Source organism: Manis javanica, chromosome X, assembly GCF_040802235.1.
Source record: "Manis javanica isolate MJ-LG chromosome X, MJ_LKY, whole genome shotgun sequence".
In the NCBI taxonomy this organism is placed as follows: Eukaryota; Metazoa; Chordata; class Mammalia; order Pholidota; family Manidae; genus Manis; species Manis javanica.
The window spans coordinates 122,478,001-122,498,719 of NC_133174.1; the positions used below are offsets into that span (position 1 = coordinate 122,478,001).

The 20,719-nt window shown below is 40.0% G+C and overlaps 1 long non-coding RNA gene and 1 pseudogene across 1 annotated transcript in view; both read right to left on the reverse strand.

Annotated features, from left to right (window-relative positions):
• LOC118972152 (uncharacterized) overlaps positions 1-20,719 on the reverse strand; it is a 182,812-nt gene that overhangs the window by 116,338 nt on the left and 45,755 nt on the right. The window lies entirely within an intron of this gene.
• LOC108395510 (TLE family member 5 pseudogene) overlaps positions 8,365-20,719 on the reverse strand; it is a 51,464-nt pseudogene continuing 39,109 nt past the window's right edge.

The window sequence follows — 20,719 nt, forward strand, 5'->3', positions numbered from 1 at the left end:
CCAATTTTAAGACAGATCCCACTTAATTGAACACAAACTACATTTGATGAACAGGGGGCTGGCTGCCTCCTTAAACTTAAGAAAAAAATCACTCTCCCCCCACAACCAACTGCACTTACGACTCATATTCTTCTCACAAGAGCCCCTCAATTTCCATCACTAAAGTGACTCCTATAAGCAAAATCCTAGCAGTCAAGGCCCCTCAAATTTCACTAAATACAGAGTATGAGACTGCACACTAACAATAATTGAAGGCCTAAGAACATCTCTGAGGGATTCCTTTAATGACTACCAATTATTAACTTGGAAGAAGATGTGCAGGATAACATGGGGAAAATTTAAGATTTTTGCAGAGAACAAAGAGGAACATTCAGTTAATTTCTAAATAGTGTGTACACAGTCTTGTGGACACTGTATATATTTAGGGCAGCTGTCACTGAGATCACACCTGCCACTTAGTGCCTGCAGGGACTGCCCTCCAAATAACCCTGGGTAGGTGGTTTTGCTTTTAATTATACCCTGTGAACCAGAGTCCCAGAGATCACACGATGAAAAGCCCCTCCTCAAATTACACCACTTACAGATGCAATGGAAGCTGCTACAATTTTGTTCTAAGTAGCCCAATAAGGCCACTTTAGCTAAGACAGTTTGTAATTGAGGTCATCTCCTCAGGAATTTGCTATGGAGTTGCTCAGGGGATCAGTTTCCCAGAGCTAAAGTGAATTTTGCTGTTGTAACTTGAGTTATGGCACGTAAGACAGCTGGTGGTCTACCCAAAGGAAGGGAAAGCATGCTCAACAGAATAAAAGCAGCTGTAGGGTTCCCAAACATGGGGTCTACCACATCTGGCACTGGCTGGATTTTCACATTATCTGGAAGATTTCCAGGATGCTGTCATCTGATTTCATGGTCTCCATTGCTGAGCCTCCTGCAAATGGTTCCTCCAATCTTCAGAACTAACAATTCCCGTTCATATACAGGGTAGTTGATAACAGCTGGAAACATCTTCAAGCTATACATACATGGGCCAAAGTCTCTAGAGATCCTCTTACAAAAAGATTGCTAATGCTTCCCTGTTGGAGAACATCTGTGTCTACTTTGTATACAAGACAGGTTACTGTGAGCCAAGTTTGAGAAGGTAAGCAGAATCTGTAGCTGCTGGGATGCCTTGGTCACAGCAAAGGTTCTACCATCCTTTGGGAGGTTTGTCAGGTGAAAGGTCATGATGGATAAATTAAACATGAATTTGTGAATGCTAGGAGGGTGACTACCATTTTGAAAACATGGGATAAGCAAAGTAAATCATCAAAATAGTTACATGGCATTATGTATTTATATACTTCAGTGACTTTCTAACTTAGCTACCAGAATCCTAGTGATTACAGAGTCCATCATGGTCCTTGTAGGAAAAGGTGACAAAGGAGATCAAAGTGAGGAGGACTTAAGGTGTCAGATATGACTGTCTATAAAGCTGTGTTGTCTAGATGGTAGCTATTTAAACTTAAATTAATATTAAATAAAATTAAAACTTCAGATCCTCAGTTGCAGTAGTAAATTCAAGTACTCAAGAGCCACATGTGGCTAGTGGGTATCATATTGGACAGCACAGATAAAGAACAGTTTCATCACCTCAGGAAGTTCTATTGGTTAGCACAGTTACAGAGTTTCAGCTTCTCTATTTTACATATATATATAATCAGAGAAAGAGAGAGAGAAAGAGACTGACTATACATAGAGGCTATATATATATATATATATATATAGGCTCTGCCCACTTGGCCACTTTCACCAAGGAATGTCCTCTCTAATACCCCCAACCCACCTGACCAATGCTATCAATGTTATCTCCTATTAAGTTAGTCTGTAGCAGATGGTTCTAGAGAATTCCTGTAACTGCACTTGCAGTGTGGTGTAGTTAGAAGGCCAATCCTGGATGAACAACATAACTCTGAAGAGAAGTAACTGATGGTCATCTTCTCTTGATGGAGGAAGGAAAACATGATGATGTCAGGAGTGGCCTTTCCTCTCAGGGTGGCCATGAATTCTATGTAATCTTCACAAAACAAGATACTTCTTAGGTGGAGCTTCCTGGGGTCACTAGGAGCTCCCAGTGTAATCACACCGAAAGGAGGGCTACCATCCTCAGGTCCCTTTCATTCCTGTACATTCCCTCTATATTTCAAAACTTTTCATAACACACAGCACTAACCCAATAGTTGTTCTATGGCCTTATACTGTGCTTCAAAGATTTGAGAGCTAAAGCTAAAGTTGTACAAATTAACATCCAAACTTCCATTTCCTTTAGCCGACTTGAAATCAGTTCTTCCTTGTTCCCTGGCCCCTATTCTGCTGCACCTTAATCCAGTATGACCTCATCTACACGTGACTACACCTGCAAAGACTCTCTTTCCAAGTAAGGTCACATTCACAGGTTCCAGGGGAACATGAATTTTGGGAGGGATTCTATTCAATGTAACACATTCTGCCTTCCGGTGGCCCCGCCCCAAATTCATGTTCTTACCATATACAAACTACATTCACCCTGTCCTACATCCTCAAAAGTCTTACCCCATCCTTCATTAACTCTAAATCCAAAATCTCATCTAAATATCATCCACTCAGAAAAATTCCAGCTCTCATCATCTAAATCAGGTATGTGTGAGACGCTGGGGTGGTCCATCCTGAGACAAAATTCCTCTCTGTCCACAGATCTGTTGAACTAGAAAAGAAGTTTTCTTTCAAAATACAACTGTGGGACAGGCATTGGATAGATATTCCCATTCTGAAAGGGAAAAAATAGAAGGAGTAAAGGGATTACTAATCTAAGGCAACTTCACAATGCAGTGTGGCAAATTCCATTGAGTTTCAAAGCCTGAGAGTAATCCTCATGGCTCAGTGCTCTGCCCTCTAAGGTAGTGGCCTTTTCCTTTCTGGTCATAGCATCTGTGCACTGCCTTGAAGTCATTCTTCCTCAATTTTGTCCCATCTCTGTCTTTCAGTCCAGGATAGCAGATACTAATTATAATTACTTCATAGGGTTGCTATGAAAATTAAATGGTATGTTGTATGTACTTAGCATAATATTCATCATATAGTCATTAGCCAATAAATAGTAACTATTTTCTGATTTATTTCACACCTCCACCCACCCACCTAACCAAATAAGAAGGATATGTGGCTGCTATCTTTTGGAAGGCAGCTGCAGTTGAGACATTTCCATATCTCTAGACGCTCTTCAACTCTTCCACCATTCTAGCTCACTTGAATCTGATTTGTCTTAGCTGAATAGAGATAGATGCCTCTACACAACATAGCAAGCCATGCTTCTGTTCAAGAGAATCTCTAGGCATAATATCTGGACCTGAGTGAATGTTTACCCTGAAAGTTGTTTGTGGTTCAAACAGGTAAAGGCAAGAATTACTCACACAATATAAGGCAATATTAAAAGCCTGGAGGAACTAGTTTGTCTCATGACTATGACTATAGTACTTGGTTTTTGAGGATCAGCTCTGTCATAAAGATTTTGACTTGGGGTTCATCCTTTTGGGTTTTTAGGGTTCTGTGCTAACAGAGAGAAAGTTCTTTGTTTTAAAGCTCATCCCAGAATCACACCCACAAGCAGAAAACCAAATGACATACTGTGAGAGAATTTGAACATCCACTCAATCCTCACTTTGAGCAAAGCCAGAATGCATTTGGGATATCTATTAAACATAGGTTAGCAAAAAAGTTCTCCTACCAGGTATCCTCCTCATTCTTGCCTGACATTTTGGGCACTAAGCAGGAAGACACACTGACTGTGTAGCCCAAGGCAGTGCTTCTGGCAGAAAGCCTAGATAAATCTCAGGACTCAGCCTTTTTAAGATACCATGAAGTAATGGATTGAAATGATATATTTATCCAGGGCGGCAAACGATAACTTGGCCAAAGAGAGAATACAAGTCATGATTAAGAGAGAAGCTATAGTAGACACTGATATATTCCCACAGTATTCATTCCTCAGGCTTCCAGAAATATAACCTCATCTTTTGCTTGATGACCCACTTTGCCTAACTCTCACCCCGTTTGTTTTGGTTGGAATTGACCTCCACTCTCAGTGCCAGGAGTAGACCTTGTTTGCCCCAAGCCAATCAGCTATCCCTGGCTATAGTGATTATTTCATGGATTGGCATGTGACTAAATATGAACCAATGAGAAGCCATGAGTCCTTTAATGAGGTTTCTGGGAAGTAGAAGTGCTTTCCATTGACTTTAGTTGTATGACAATATGGAACTTGGGGCTGCTTCAGCCATCTTGTTACCAAGAAAGGAGCCAACCCGGAAAATCCAGCAGAGAAAAAAAAGCACCATCAAGATATTCACAGCAACTGGCCCTCATATTATCTATCACTTGATTCTCTGTATCATGCTTCAACTGAAGTCTATTACCCCTAGACTTTCATTAACATGAACCAATAAGTCCTTTCTTTCTATTTAAGTCACCTATGTTTGTAGCCAAAATAATCTTGATTACAAAAAAACAAAGATCAAAACTAGAAAAACAGTATGAAGGGGCAGATTTTACAGTTGAATGTAACAATAAATAGGTAAGAACACAAACCAGGGACTCCATTAATAGGACAAGTGTCTGGAAGTACAAAATGGTGCTTGGTTGCTGTAAGGGGTTGAGTGGTGTTCCCCCAGAAGATATGTCCACCGAGAATCTCAGAATATGACCTTACTTGGAATAGTGGTCTTTATAAATGTAATTAAAATGAGGATTTTGAGACCGGATCATCCTGCATTAGGGTGGACCCTAAATCTACTGATAAGTGTCCTTATAATAGAAAAGGAGAGGACACAGAGAGAGACACAGGGCAGACCATGTGAGGAGGGAGGCAGAGATTGGAGTTATGCTGCCATAAACTAAGAATGCCTGGGGCCACTAGAAGCTGGAAGAGGCAAGGAAGGAATCTCCCCTAGGGTCTTTGGAGGGAATGTGGCTTTGAGGACACTTTGATTTCAGACTTTTAGCCAAACCAGAACTGTAAGGTAAATTTCTGTCTTCCTAAGCCACAAATTCTGTGGTAATTTGTTACAGCATCTCGTAATGCAGATACTATGGAAGACAGATGCAACATATAAAGTGTGCCATGAGGAGAATATTCATCACTTCTGGAAAAATGCAAAGATTGTGGGAATGAGGCAAGTTGGAGATATAAATGATTGTGGAGATGACCTCTAAAAGGGTTAGGGAAGGGCTACAGTGATCTCCTGAGTCACTCCATCCTGTTCCTGATCCTGATGAAGATGTCACTTGAAAGGATTATTTTAAAAATGAGGTTGCTAGAAGTCTTGGTGACCTTAGTCATTATTTTGAAGGGGCTACAGAGGTGGTATTGTGCCATAGGCTCTTGGGGATAGGTCTTCTCTGTTGGGAGTACAGCTATATACAATCATCTATATCATTATTCAGTATTTTCCAGATGAGATTTTATCTGTCACCAGGCTTGTTTGCCAGATATATAGGACTTGACTGAATCAGGCTTGAGAGTAGAGGTTCTGAAGTCAGATTCTTGTTGGGATGAGAACAGCTTCCATCATGATGTTAGATTCATTTTATTTTGTGGGTAAATAGCCAGAGTGGATCAAGGTTAGGTACCTGGGCAGAGGTAAAGATGTCAAGGAACTTGAAAACTTGCCATTTCAAAGGCCTATATAGTTTTTCCCTCTTTTTAGTAAGTAGTTTACCAGGGCTGTCAAAACAGAATTCTGTGATGAATTGTTAGTGAATGTAAATTAGAGGAAGAAACTGAGGCTCACCCCTTCTCCATTCTGGGTTCTGTCTGATACAAAAATAAAAAAAATAGATATGTACTGATAGTTAAATAGGGATCAGAATATCAGCTTTATTAGTGAACAGGGTAAGTGCTCAATAAAACATATGGCTTTCTTACTAAAGCTATATTGGAGGATGTAGCTGGATCTTGAGATCAAAATAGCATCTTCATATTATGCTGTTGAAACTAGACTCTGGGACCTATCTGTGCAGAGTTGTGTCTATAGGATAGATCCTGGTTTACAATGCCATCTCTAAGAACCACAGGTCTACCATACCCATATAGTTACTGTAGTTAGAGAAACAGCATGAACAAAAGTGTGCATGTGTATGTGTGTGATAAAGAGAGAGATAACTGACCAAGTCTCCATATAGAAAGCATGTTATAAGCCCTTCCCCAAGGTATACTTACATGTATGTGTGCTTACATATGGGAGTACATAACTGCTTACACATTTACTAATCCAGGAGTAAGGCAGTTAAAGAAAGACAGAGTAATACTAACCTTGCTTTGGAATCAGTGTGACTTTGCCCATTTGTTAAGTATGGCTTAATGAATGTCAGGCAATCACCAATCATAATAGTTATTCTTCCTTCATTAGGCAGAAGCAAGTAATGAATGGACAGAGGGCAGAATTTCTTCTCCCTAAACTATCTTTGAAAGGTAGAATTGTTGATTGAAGTCTGTTTTCCATGGTCTGGGGAATGGGGAGAAAATGTTTTCTATAGTACTATTAAATGGATCCCAGAATATGCTACACATTTCTAATTTACATGGGAGTTTCTGTAGATAGTGTAGATCCCCTGGGACACTTTGTCTAGCATCATAAGATATCTTGGCTGGGGATAAGATAGTGAAGGAATTTCACTGGCACACACTCAATCATTATTTTATCTTTGCTAGCATGGCTTTATCTTACCACATAAAGGCAATATCATAAAGACCTTATATATTTAAAATGTCAAAGATCCTTCCTCCATGAAGTTATCCATGAAGATTAATGGTAACAAGTAGAATTCTCAGATATTGTGTAGACACCACACCTAAACAGTCCTTTATCAGAAGTGAAGTGCTCCATTTTCCTTTAGAGAGGAAGAAAAGTGCTTGATGAGCAGGGGTCAATAAACTAGCAGAAGACTTTGATCCCTGAAAGCACTATATAAATCTGGCAGGAAAACAGATATTGGGTACCAAATCAATTACTCAGCCACATTCATAATGGAGGAGACTTTTCTCTTCATCATGTCTAAAAATACTTCCAAATCCAACACACATTAGTCTAGGGTCCTAGGTACAGTGTCATATAAGGTGAGACTTGGCAGTAAATGTAGTAATTGCTAAAATGTGTGCAGTAGATGCAGCTCTAAGGTAGAACAGGTATGCAGGGTGGTCCTTCTTGCCAAATACATATATCCACCTTTTAGGTCTTTCACAATCATATAGACACCGATCGACAGTAGGAGTTATCCAGTCCCCATCACGGAGTGCCTTGGTGATCTTTGTCAAGAGCAAAAATACAATGGAATATTCCAGAACTGTCACCACTGACTCAACAAAGCCACTTTTTGAGGTTGCTATCCATGCCAATTGATCTCTGAACTTTAAGGCCACTTCTAGGGAACCTGGGTCTTTGAGCACCTTTTAAGCACATTCATCTCATCTAAATGAAAAAAGGTGATAGGTGCAAGATAACTTTACAGAGCAGTTTCTTTGTATAAAAATACTAATTTGGAGGCAAAACTTTTGGAATGATGCAGTTAGGAGTCCAGCTCACCCTGTCCCAGCCAAACAACTTGTGATGAAAACTATTTTTAAAATACCATTCAAAGTCACTGGAAGTTTTCCTAAGGGAATACAGAACATGGAAAAACATTCATTGAAGAAAATCTAAATCTCAGTAGGAAACAGTGAGAGATTGTAGCATTTGAACCACAGTTCACTCTATTATTCTCTCCTCTGCCAGTTCATATTATGGAAGGTCTACCTTGGGCATGTGTAACCAAGAAGATATGGGCTCCTTTTCCCCCAGTTTCAGGTCTTGGGATATATTTTCACTCAGAATGGTCAGATTGTTATTGCTTTTCATTCCACCATGTTGCAGAAGCTCTATTCCAGCCAGGCATGGCAGAGAGGACTGGGTCTCTCTTCTCCTACCCAGCCTTCATTCATAGGGTGTAAGCTCTATTCTAGGTGTAGGAGGCCAAAGATACTGGCCCCAGTCACCTCTGGTCCAGCTTGCTTATAATGCAGAGATTTCATGCAGGGAGGCACAAGCTGAGAAAGCTAGGAGCTAACACCTTCCTCCAGTGTTCACCTTACAGAGAGGTAATGTTACTCTAGGTTTGAAATCAGACTAAGTACTTTCTGGCCACAATGGACTTAAATTCAAAATCAGGAACAGAATACAACTGGGGAAGTTCACAAATATGTAGAAATTAAACAATACACTACTAGATAGCCAGTAGGTCAAAGAAGAAATCATGAGAGGTTTTTCTTTTTTTTTTGAGTACCCTCATCTTTATTCATTGAGGGGAGCAAGGGGATTCTGGGTCGCTGGCCCCCACCCCACGCATCCCAGCTAAGCTGGCTTCCCTCTGCCCCCTTCTTGTGGGCAAGGCAAAAGGCCCAGGTAGGAGCAGGCATCTAGACAGAGGAGAGGAGGGTGGGTAGGATAGGGAGGGGAAGACGTGGGGTGCCTAGGGTGGGAAGGGGCAGCTAGTGTTATTTGCATGCAGTGCCAGGGTGGGAAGTGGGGTGTGCCCTGAGGGGGCCTGGCAGGCAGACAGTTACATGGTGTGAAATGGGGAAGTATGGGGGATGCTGGATTTCTTCAGGTTTTGCTCCCTTCTGACCTGGGCTCCCGGTTGAGCCTCTAGGTCTCAGCTTGCCTCATCTGTGATATGATCAGGTATTCATCCATCCATTCAGGCTGCATGGGAAGAGCAGGGGAGGCTGGGAGCATGGGGCAGGAGCAAAGCTAGGGGGTGGCACATAAGCAGGACAAGGGCTCCAGCTGGTAGCTACCATAAATACTACTGGAGTTAGCCAGTCCCAAGCTATACTGCATCTTGTGCTGAGCCTTCCTTTTTCTGTGTCTCTGTCTCCTCTTGGTCCCCAAACCCTCCCCATCCTGGCAGCCTGCTAATCTGACTTATCATCATCCTCCTCCTGGTGGTTGTCACCATCGTGCCCATTTTTGTCTTTCTTGGAGAGGTGAGCCTGAGAGCCCAGTGTGGATGGTGAAAGGAGTCCAGTGTTCCTGCTGACTGCTGGCAGTGAAGCAGGCTGCAGCCCCACAAGCAGTGAGGTCAAGAGCAGGGCCAGAGCCTGCAGCTGGGACAGCTGGTGGGCTTGGAGCTGCTGTTGGATGATGGAGTTCAGCTCAGGAGTAGTGACCTGCTTAGCGCTCTCGATGGTTCCCAAGACTTGCTGCTTGTCTGGGGAAAGTTAAGATAAAACCTGGGCACAAACCCCATGCACCCTCTTGGTGATTTCACCCCGCTTTTGCATCTTAATGTTCAAGCCCTAGGATATTTCCTAGTACATCACATAATGATGCTACATCTCCTATGTCTCACTGGCCAGCCTGTCATGTTCCAGCTTCAGGCCATAGTACTGAGCCGGCAGAAGCTGAAATGTGTCTTTGATGTGGTCACAGGAGTCACAGGTGGTGAATTTGAGTTTCAGCGTGTAACAAGCCCTGTGGGGAGAGAGTGCTGGGTCAGGGCCACGTGGCTGTTTTCCTCCCCTCACCCAGCTCCCTGGAAGCCCGAGGCTGTGGCCACACCAAAACCATGAGAATCTGAAAAATACTTTCAGATGAATGAAAATGAAGACACAACATACCAAATCTCTGGAATGAAGCTATTGCAGTGATGAGAGAGAAATGTATAACTTTAAATAGCTACATTATAAAAAAAGAAAGATCTCAAATCAATAACCAAACTTCCAGGTTAAGAAATTAGAAAAAGAAGAGCAAAGTAAATCCAAATAAATAAAAAATAATATATTAATAAACATTAAAGTAGACATAAATGATACAGAGAACAGGAAAAGAAGAGAAAACAAAACCACAACTTGGTTTTTTGGAAATGAACAAAATTGATAAAACTTTAGCTTGATTGACCAAGAAAAGAGAGAGGGGACTCAGATGATTAATATCAGAAATAAAAGAGGGGACAATAATAACAACCTAGAGAAATACAAACAATTATAGGGAATACTACAAACAATTTCATCCAACAAATTAAATAATCTAGATGAAACAGACAAGTTCCTAGGAAGACACAAATTACTGAAACTAACTCAAGAAGAAATAGAAAAGCTGAATATAAGAAGTAAAAATATTGAATTACTATTAAAAAAACTTCTCACAAAGACAGCTCCAGGCTCAGAAGGCTTAATTAGGGAATTATATACCAAACATTTAAAGAATTAGGACCAATACTTGACAAACTCTTCCAAAAAACAGAATAGTAAGGAACATTTCCTAACAAGTTCTATGAGGTCAGCATTACCCTGACAACAGAACCACACAAAGACATCACAAGCAAAGAAAAATACAGATCAATATCCTTTATGAGAGATAAAACACAGTCAAACTGGTAAGGAAGAGGTAAAACTGTCACTATTTACAGATGACATGATATTACATATACAAAACCCTAAAGACTCCACCAAAAAACTCTTAGAACTAATAAATGGATTCAGAAAAGTTGCAGGATACAAAATTAATACATAGAAATCTGTTGCATTCATGTATATTAACAATGAACTAGCAGAAAGCAAAATCAGGAAAACAATTACATCTACAACTGCATGAAAAAGAATAAAATACCTAGGAATAAACCTAACCAAGGAGGTGAAAGATCTGTACTCTGATACTCATGAAAGAAATTATAGAAGACACCAATATATGGAAATCTATCCCATGCTCATGGATAGGAAGAATTAATATTGTCAAAATGGCCATCATGCCCAAAGCAATTTACAGATTCAAGGCAATCCCTATGAAAATACCAACTGCATTTTCCCATGAACTAGAGCATATAATTCTAAAATTCATATGGAACCACAAAAGACCTTGAGAAAGAAAGACAAAACTGGGGGGATTATACTCCCTGACTTCAAGCTATACTACAAAGCTACAGTAATCAAAATGATATGGTACTGGCATAAGAACAGACCCATAGATCAATGGAACAGAATATAGAGCCCAGATATAAACCCATGCTAATATGGTCAATTAATGTGATAAAGAAGTCATGAATATGCAATGAGGAAAAGACAGTCTCTTCAATAACTGGTGTTGGGAAGCTACATGCAAGAGCTACATGCAGGAGAAAACTGGATTACTATCTAACTCCACACACAAAAGGAAACTTGAAATGGATTAAAGACCTAAATGTAAGACATGAAACCCTAAAATGCTTAAGAGAAAACATAGGCAAAAATCTCTTGAACATAAGCATGAGCAATTTTTTCCTGGACAAATCTCCTTGGGCAAGGAAAACAAAATAAAAAATGCACAAGTGGGACTGTATCAAACTAAATAGCTTCTGTACAGCAAAGGACACCATCAGCAGAACAAAAAGGCAACCTATACTGTGGGAGAATATATTCATAAATGATTTATCTGATAAGGGGTTAACATCCAAAATATATAAAGAACTCATCTGCCCCAACATAAAAAAAAAACAAATAATCCAATTAAAAAAATGGGCACAGGACCTGAAAAGACATTTTTCCAAAGAAGAAATACAGATGACCAACAGGCACATGAAAAGATGCTCCATACTCCTAATCATCAGGAAAATGCAAATCAAAACCACAATATCACCTCACACTAGTCAGAATGGTCGTTATCCAAAATACAAAAAATAACAAGTGTTGGTAAGGACGTGGAGAAAAAGGAACCCTATTCTTACACTGTTGATGGGAATGTAAACTGGTGCAACCACAATGGAAAGCAGTATGGTGGTTCCTCAAAAAACTAAAAATAGAAATATCATACAACCCAGTAACTGCCCTATGAATTTACCTCAAGAAAACAAAATCCCTGATTTGAAAATATATGCAGCCCATGTTTACTGCTGCATTATTTACAATAGCCAAGATATGGAAGCAACCAAAGTGCCAATCAATAGATGAATGGATAATGAAGAGGTGGTACATACAGACAGTGGAATATTATTCAGCCATGAAAAATAAATCCTGCCATTTGCAAGAACATGGATGGACCTAGACAGTATTATGCTAAGTGAAATTAGCCAGGGAGAGAAAATTAAATATCACATGGTTTCACTTATTTTTAGAATCTAAAAACAAAACAAAACAAAATAGCAGTAGACTCATAGATGCTGAGAAGTGGCTGGTGGTTACCATGGGGGAGGGGTTGGGGTAGGTAGTTGGGGAGGGGAAGGGAGATAAAAGAGCACAATAATTCTCAATCATAAGTTGGTCACAGGAGTGATAGTACAGCATGGAAAATACAGCCAATGATTCTGTAACATCTGCCTGTTGACAAATAGTAACTGCGTTAGTCGGGGTGAGGATATAATAATATGGGATGGGTAACTATTGAACCACTGTGTTTTATACCTGAAACTGATATAAGATTGTATACCAACAACACATCAATAAAAAAGTTCCTTTATAAATACAGATGCAAAAATCCTTAACAAAATACTAGCAAAATGAATACAGCAACATATAAATGAGTTATATACCATGACTATATGGGATTTAACTCAAGAATACAAAGTTCAATATTCAAAAATCAATCTATTATACCATATTAACTGAATAATGGGCTAGAAACCCATGATCAGTCACCTCAGTGGTCCCAGAAAAAGCTTTGATAAAATTCAGCATGCTTTCTTGATTTAAAAAAAAATAAACAAACTGGGACACTTTCTCAAGTTAAAAGACACATCTACAAAAACCCCACATCTATCATAAAACCTAACGGTTGAAAGAGTGAAAGCTTTCCATCTAAGATTAAGAAAAAAATTGTCTGGTCTCACCACATCTATTTAACATCATATTGGAGATTCTAGGCAGTGCAATTAGGCAAGAAAAAGAGGGGGGAAAAGGCATACAGATAGGAAAGGACAAAGTAAAACTATTTCTGTTTGCAGACAATATGATCTTGTATATGTGATTTTAAAATCAAACTTCAGAAGAACACATCCCATGGTATCTCTAGGCTTCCAGAGGGCTCCAATAATCTTAATTTCATGACCACAGGAGGTCTTACCTTTGCTACCAATAGCCTCTTCTCTAGTGCTTAAAAGCCATGGTTGGACTCAAGCAAATAACCCAATTAAAAAATGGGCAGAGGAGGGGGTGGAGCCAAGATGGGGGCATGAGTAGAGCAGTGGAAATCTCCTCCCAAAACCACATATATTTTTGAAAATACAACAAAGAAAACTCTTCCTAAAAGAGAGATCAGAAGACACAGGACAACAGCCAGACCACATCCACACCTGCGAGAACCCAGTGCCTCACGAAGGGGGTAAGATACAAGCCCCGGCCTGGCGGGACCCGAGCGCCCCACACCCCAGCTCCCAGTGGGAGGAGAGGAGTCAGAGCGGGGAGGGAGAGGGAGCCCAGGCCTGCTAAATACCCAGTCCCACCTATCCGCACCAGAGTGCAGACACAGTGCATGCGTGAGGTGCTGAAAACTAGGGAAAAAGGACGCTAAGACCTGTGAGCGGATCCCTGCAGACATTGCACCCGGGACAAAGAAAAGCGAGTGCTTTTTGAAAGTCTTAAAGGGACACAGACCACATGGCCAGATGGAAGCATCCTGGGACACTTAGTATAGCAGCAGGGAATCTGGGGATCTCTGGGCACTCTAACCCCCTGGGCAGCAGGGAGCATGGAGGCACCTCATGGAGATAAATAGCCTCCCGGCTGCTCCCCCTCCAATGCGGCTCCACCATATCGGAGCAGCAGCCCAAGGCAGGCCACACCCACGGCAACAGCGGAGATAAACTTCATGGCAGCCAGGAAGGAATTAGAAGCCCTTTCTGCGTGCAGCTGCCCAGCACAAGCCACTAGAGGTCGCTGTTCTCCCAGGAGAGGAAGGCCACAAACCAACAAGAAGGGAAGTTCTTCCAGCCGTCACTCATGCCAGCTCTGCAAACTATCTCTATCACCATGAAAAGGCAAAATTACAGGGAGACCAAAATAACACAGCCAACACCAGAGAAGGAGACAGACATAACCAGTCTTCCTGAAAAAGAATCCAAAATAAAAATCATAAACATGCTGACAGAGATGCAGAGAAATATACAAGAGCTAAGGGATGAAGTCTGGAGGGAGATTACAGATGCCAGGAAGGAGTTTACAGAAGTGAAACAAACTCTGGAAGGATTTATAAGCAGAATGGATAAGATGCAAGAGACCCTTGATGGAATAGAAACCAGAGAACAGGAAGGCATAGAAGCTGACACAGACAGAGAGGTAAAAGGATCTCCAGGAATGAAACAATATTAAGAGAACTGTGTGCCCAATCCAAAATGAACAATATCCGTATTATAGGGGTACCAGAAGAAGAAGAGAGAGAAAAAGGGATGGAAAGTGTCTTTGAAGAAATAATTGCTGAAAACTTCCCCAAACTGGGGGAGGAAATAACTGAACAGACCACGGAAATACACAGAACTCCCAACAGAAAGGACCCAAGGAGGACAACACCAAGACACATAATAATTAAAATGGCAAAGATCAAGGACAAGGAGAGAGTTTTAAAGGCAGCTAGGGGGAAAAAGGTCACCTATAAAGGAAAACCCATCAGGCTATCATCAGAATTCTCAACAGAAACCTTACAGACCAGAAGAGAATGGCATGATATATTTAATGCAATGAAACAGAAGGGCCTGGAACCAAGGATACTGTATCCAGCACGATTATCATTTAAATATGAAGGAGGGATTAAACAATTCCCAGACAAGCAAAAGTTGAGGGAATTTGATTCCCACAAACCACCTCTACAGGGTATTTTAGAGGGACTGTTCTAGACAGGAGCACTCCTAAGACTAAACAGATGTCACAAGAGAAAATAAAATCACAGCAAAGAAAGCAGACCAACCACATACTAACTAAAGGGGAAAAATAAAATCAACTACCCACTAAAAGCAGTTAAAGGAAACACAAAAGAGCACAGAATAAAACAATCAACATATAAAGAATGGAGGAGGAGTAATAAGAAGGGAGAGAAGAAAAGAATCTCCAGACAGTGTATATAACCGCTCAATAACTGAGCTAAGTTAGGCAGTAAGATAATAAAGAAGCTAACCTTGAACATTTGGTAAACACGAATCTAAAGCCTGCAATGGCAATAAGTACATACCTTTCAATAGTCACCCTAAATATAAATGGACTGAATGCACCAATCAAAAGACACAGAGTAACAGAATGGATAAAAAAGCAAGACCCATCTATATGCTGCTTACAAAAAACTCACCTCAAACCCAAAGACATGCACAGACTAAAAGTCAAGGGATGGAAAAACATATTTCAGGCAAACAACAGAGAGAAGAAAGCAGGGGTTGCAGTACTAGTATCAGACAAGATAGACTTCAAAACAAAGAAAGTAACAAGAGATAAAGAGGAACATTACATAATGATAAAGGGCTCAGTCCAACAAGAGGATATAACCATTCTAAATATATATACACCCAACACAGGGGCACCAGCATAGGTGAAACAAATACTAACAGAACTAAAAGAGGAAATAGAATGCAATGCATTCATTCTGGGAGACTTCAACACACCACTCACCCCAAAGGATAGATCCACTGGGCAGAAAATAAGTAAGGACACGGAGGCACTGAACAGCACACTAGAACAGATGGACCTAACAGACATCTATAGAACTCTATATCCAAAAGAAACAGGATACACATTCTTCTCAAGTGCACATGGAACATTCTCCAGAATAGACCACATACTAGCTCACAAAAAGAGCCTAAGTAAATTCCAAAAGATTGAAATTCTACCAACCAACTTTTCAGACCACAAAGGTATAAAACTAGAAATAAATTCTACAAAGAAAACAAAAAGGCTCACAAACACATAGAAGCTTAACAACATGCTCCTAAATAATCAATGTATCAACGAACAAATTAAAATAGAGATCAAGGAATATATGGAAACAAATGACAACAACACAAAGCCCCAACTTCTTTGGGACGCAGCGAAAGCAGTCTTAACAGGAAAGTATATAGCGATCCAGGCACACTTAAAGAAGGAAGAACAATCCCAAATGAATAGTCTAACATCACAATTATCGAAACTGGAAAAGAAGAACAAATGAGGCCTAAAGTTAGCAGAAGGAGGGACATAATAAAGATTAGAGAAGAAATAAACAAAATTGAGAAGAATAAAACAATAGAAAAAATCAATGAAACCAAGAGCTGGTTCTTTGAGAAAATAAACAAAATAGATAAGCCTCTAGCCAAACTTATTAAGAGAAAAAGAGAATCAACACACATAGACAGAATCAGAAATGAGAATGGAAAAATCATGACAGACTCCACAGAAATACAAAGAATTATTAAAGACTACTATGAAAATCTACATGCTAACAAGCTGGAAAACCTAGAAGAAATGAACAACTTCCTAGAAAATACAACCTTCCAAAGACTGACCAAGGAAGAAACACAAAAGTTAAACAAACCAATTATGAGCAATGAAATTGAAACGGTAATCAAAAAACTGCCCAAGAACAAAACCCCCAGGCCAGACGGATTTACCTTGGAATTTTATCAGGCATACACAGAAGACATAATACCTATTCTCCTTAAAGTTTTCCAAAAAACAGAAGAGGAGGGAATACTCCCAAACTCATTCTATGAAGCCAACATCACCCTAATAGCAAAACCAGGCAAAGACCCCACCAAAAAAGAAAATTACAGACCAATATCCCTGATGAGTGTAGATGCTAAAATACTCAATAAAATATTAGCAAACAGAATTCAAAAATATATCAAAAGGATCATACACCATGACCAAGTGGGATTCATCCCAGGGATGCAAGGATGGTACAACATTCGAAAATCTATCAACATCATCCACCACATCAACAAGAAGAAGGACAAAAACCACATGATCATCTCCATAGATGCTGAAAAAGCATTTGATAAAATTCAACATCCATTCATGATAAAAACTCTCAGCAAAATGGGTATAGAGGGCAAGTACCTCAACATAATAAAGGCCATATATGATAAACCCACAGCCAACATCATACTGAACAGCGAGAAGCTCAAAGCTTTTCCTTTAAGATCAGGAACAAGACAGGGATGCCCACTCTCCCCACTGTTATTTAACATAGTACTGGAGGTCCTAGCCACGGCAATTAGACAAAACAAAGAAATACAAGGAATCCAGATTGGTAAAGAAGAAGTTAAAACTGTCACTATTTGCAGATGACATGATATTGTACATAAAAAACCCTAAAGACTCCACTCCAAAACTACTAGAACTGATATTGGAATACAGCAAAATTGCAGGATACAAAATTAACACAAAGAAATCTGTGGCTTTCGTATACACTAACAATGAACCAATAGAAAGAGAAATCAGGAAAACAACTCCATTCACAATTGCATCAAAAAGAATAAAATACCTAGGAATAAACCTAACCAAAGAAGTGAAAGACCTATACCCTGAAAACTACAAGTCACTCTTAAGAGAAATTAAAGGGGACACTAACAAATGGAAACTCATCCCATGCTCTTGGCTAGGAAGAATTAATATCGTCAAAATGGCCATCCTGCCCAAAGCAATATACAGATTTGATGCAATCCCTATCAAATTACCAGCAACATTCTTCAACGAACTGGAACAAATAGTTCAAAAATTCATATGGAAACACCAAAGACCCCAAATAGCCAAAGCAATCCTGAGAAGGAAGAATAAAATGGGGGGGATCTCAGTCCCCAACTTCAAGCTCTACTACAAAGCCATAGTAATCAAGACAATTTGGTACTGGCACAAGAACAGAGCCACAGACCAGTGGAACAGATTAGAGACTCCAGACATTAACCCAAACATATATGGTCAATTAATATTTGATAAAGGAGCCACGGACATACAATGGGGAAATGACAGTCTATTCAACAGATGGTGCTGGCAAAACTGGACACCTACATGTAAGAGAATGAAACTGGACCACTGTCTAACCCCATACACAAAAATAAATTCGAAATGGATCAAAGACCTGAATGTAAGTCATGAAACCATAGAACTCTTAGAAAACAACATAGGCAAAAATCTCTTAGACATAAACATGAGTGACCTCTTCTTGAACATGTCTCCCCGGGCAAGGAAAACAAAAGCAAAAATGAACAAGTGGGACTATATTAAGCTGAAAAGCTTCTGTACAGCAGAAGACACCATCAATAGAACAAAAAGGTGCCCTACAGTATGGAAGAATATATTTGTAAATGACAGATAAAGGCTTGACATCCAAAATATATAAAGAGCTCACCCACCTCAACAAAAATGGGCAGAGGAACTGAACAAACAGTTCTCCAAAGAAGAAATTCAGATGGCCAACATACACATGAAAAGATGCTCCACATCGCTTGTCATCAGAGAAATGCAAATTAAAACCACAATGAGGTATCACCTCACACCAGTAAGGATCGCCATCCAAAAGACAAACAACAACAAATGTTGGCGAGGTTGTGGAGAAAGGGGAACCCTGATACACTGCTGGTGGGAATGTAAGTTAGTTCAACCATTGTGGAAAGCAGTATGGAGGTTCCTCAAAATGCTCAAAATAGACTTACCATTTGACCCAGGAATTCCACTCCTAGGAATTTACCCTAAGAATGCAGCACTCCAGTTTGAAAAAGACAGATGCACCCCGATGTTTATCACAGCATTATTTACAATAGCCAAGAATTGGAAGCAACCTAAGTGTCCATCAGTAGATGAATGGATAAAGAAGATGTGGTACATATACACAATGGAACATTATTCAGCCATAAGAAGAAAACAAATCCTCCCATTTGCAACAACATGGATGGAGCTAGAGGGTATTATGCTCAGTGAAATAAGCCAAGCAGAGAAAGAGAAATACCAAATGATTTCACTCTTCTGTGGAGTATAAGAACAAAGGAAAATCTGAAGGAACAAAACAGCAGCAGAAACACAGAACCCAAGAATGGACTAACAGGTACCAAAGGGAAAGGGACTGGGTAGGATGGGTGGTTAGGGAGGGATAGGGGGGGGAGAAGAAAGGGGGTATTATGATTAGCATGCATAATGTGGGGGGTGGGAGAAAGCGGAGGGCTGGACAACAGAGAAGACAAGTAGTGATTCAACAACATTTTGCTATGCTGATGGACAGTGACTGTAATGGGATTTGTGGGAGGGACTTGGTATAGAGGAGTGCCTTGTAAACAAAATATTCTTCATGTAATTGTAGATTAATGATAACAAAAAAAAAGAGAGAAAGAAAAGGGGGATTCCTCCCTGATAGGAAAAAACTAACTGCAAATCAATGATTAATGCATGCTTTACATATCCTTAATTTTGATCTTTCAAAGGGTGTCAGGTGATCACCTATGGAAGTACATTTTTCTGATAATATTCCTTTCTCTTAAAAAAAAATAGCAGTTCTTGTGTGGTGATCTCCAATCGGTTCTTCACAATGGTATAAAGGTCATATCAAAGTGTGGGCAAAGGGTTTGTTTGTGTTTATACAGAGGATCAAAGCCTAATTTGGCTACACAGAAAACGAATTAAGATACGATATGAAGAAGAACGTCCAACATCAACATCCTCTGGAAGAGTCATTCCAGAAGATGAACATCAAAAATCTGCAACAAAGATCCTGGTGCTGCTGCAGTTGTAGCTGCAGTCATCCCACCGGTTCCTGGACTTGCCATTGGAATGAAGAAGGAGATATCTAAGCTGGCCTGTGCATACAGTAAAACAACAAATTTGACTGGATCTATACTGTCGGAACTCAACCAAGAATTAGGAGAAGTGCAAGTTGCAGTGCTCTAAAACTGTGTGACTATAGACTATCTACTGTTAAAAGAACATATGGGATGTGAACAGTTCCCAGGAATGTGTTGTTTTAATCTGTCTGATTTTTCTCAAACTATTTAAATTCAGATAGACAATATCCATCATATCATTGATAAGTTTTCACAAATGCCTAGAGTGCCTAACTGGTTTTTTTGGTTTCACTGGATATGGCTGGTAATTGTAGGTCCGCTTTGGTTATGTAGCTGTATTCCTATTATGCTAATGTGTGTATGCAATTTAATTAGTAGTTTAAAACCTATACATGCTTATGTTACTGTGCAAGAAGATATGTCAAAGAACTAATCAATTTTCCCATGTTTTCTTCCGTCTGCTACTTCTATAGCTTTCCTTCTTCCTTCCTAATTACAACCCTTAAGTAGAATTCATGCCTCATATCGAAATTACCAAGTATCATAATTCTTCCAAGTGGTAAAGATACCTCAAGACAAATGCTGGGCATAAAAGCCACAGGGCATAAATCTGCGAAGAAGTAAAAAGCTAACCTTTTGAAACAATATTGCTTCTCTCTCACTTACCAACTTTACATTTCCCTGTATGGCCCTGGAAGATGACTGGTTAGCCAGAGACGGGTAAGTTTCCTCAAGTGAGGAACAACCTAAGACAGGCACAGTCACAGGGGGGCCATCAGGTGAGAAATTGGAGATCAACAGAGGTGAGGCTTAAAACCCCACCCCCCCTGTTTTGAGAGAAATCTTCTGTATCCGTGGATGTTTTGTTGCCCTTGTCTAGCTTGGATTAATACTTAGTCTATAGGCACACACCTGATCATCTACATTTGCCCTCTTACAGCACTAAACTATGTTTTTCTACCTTTATCTTGCATCAACC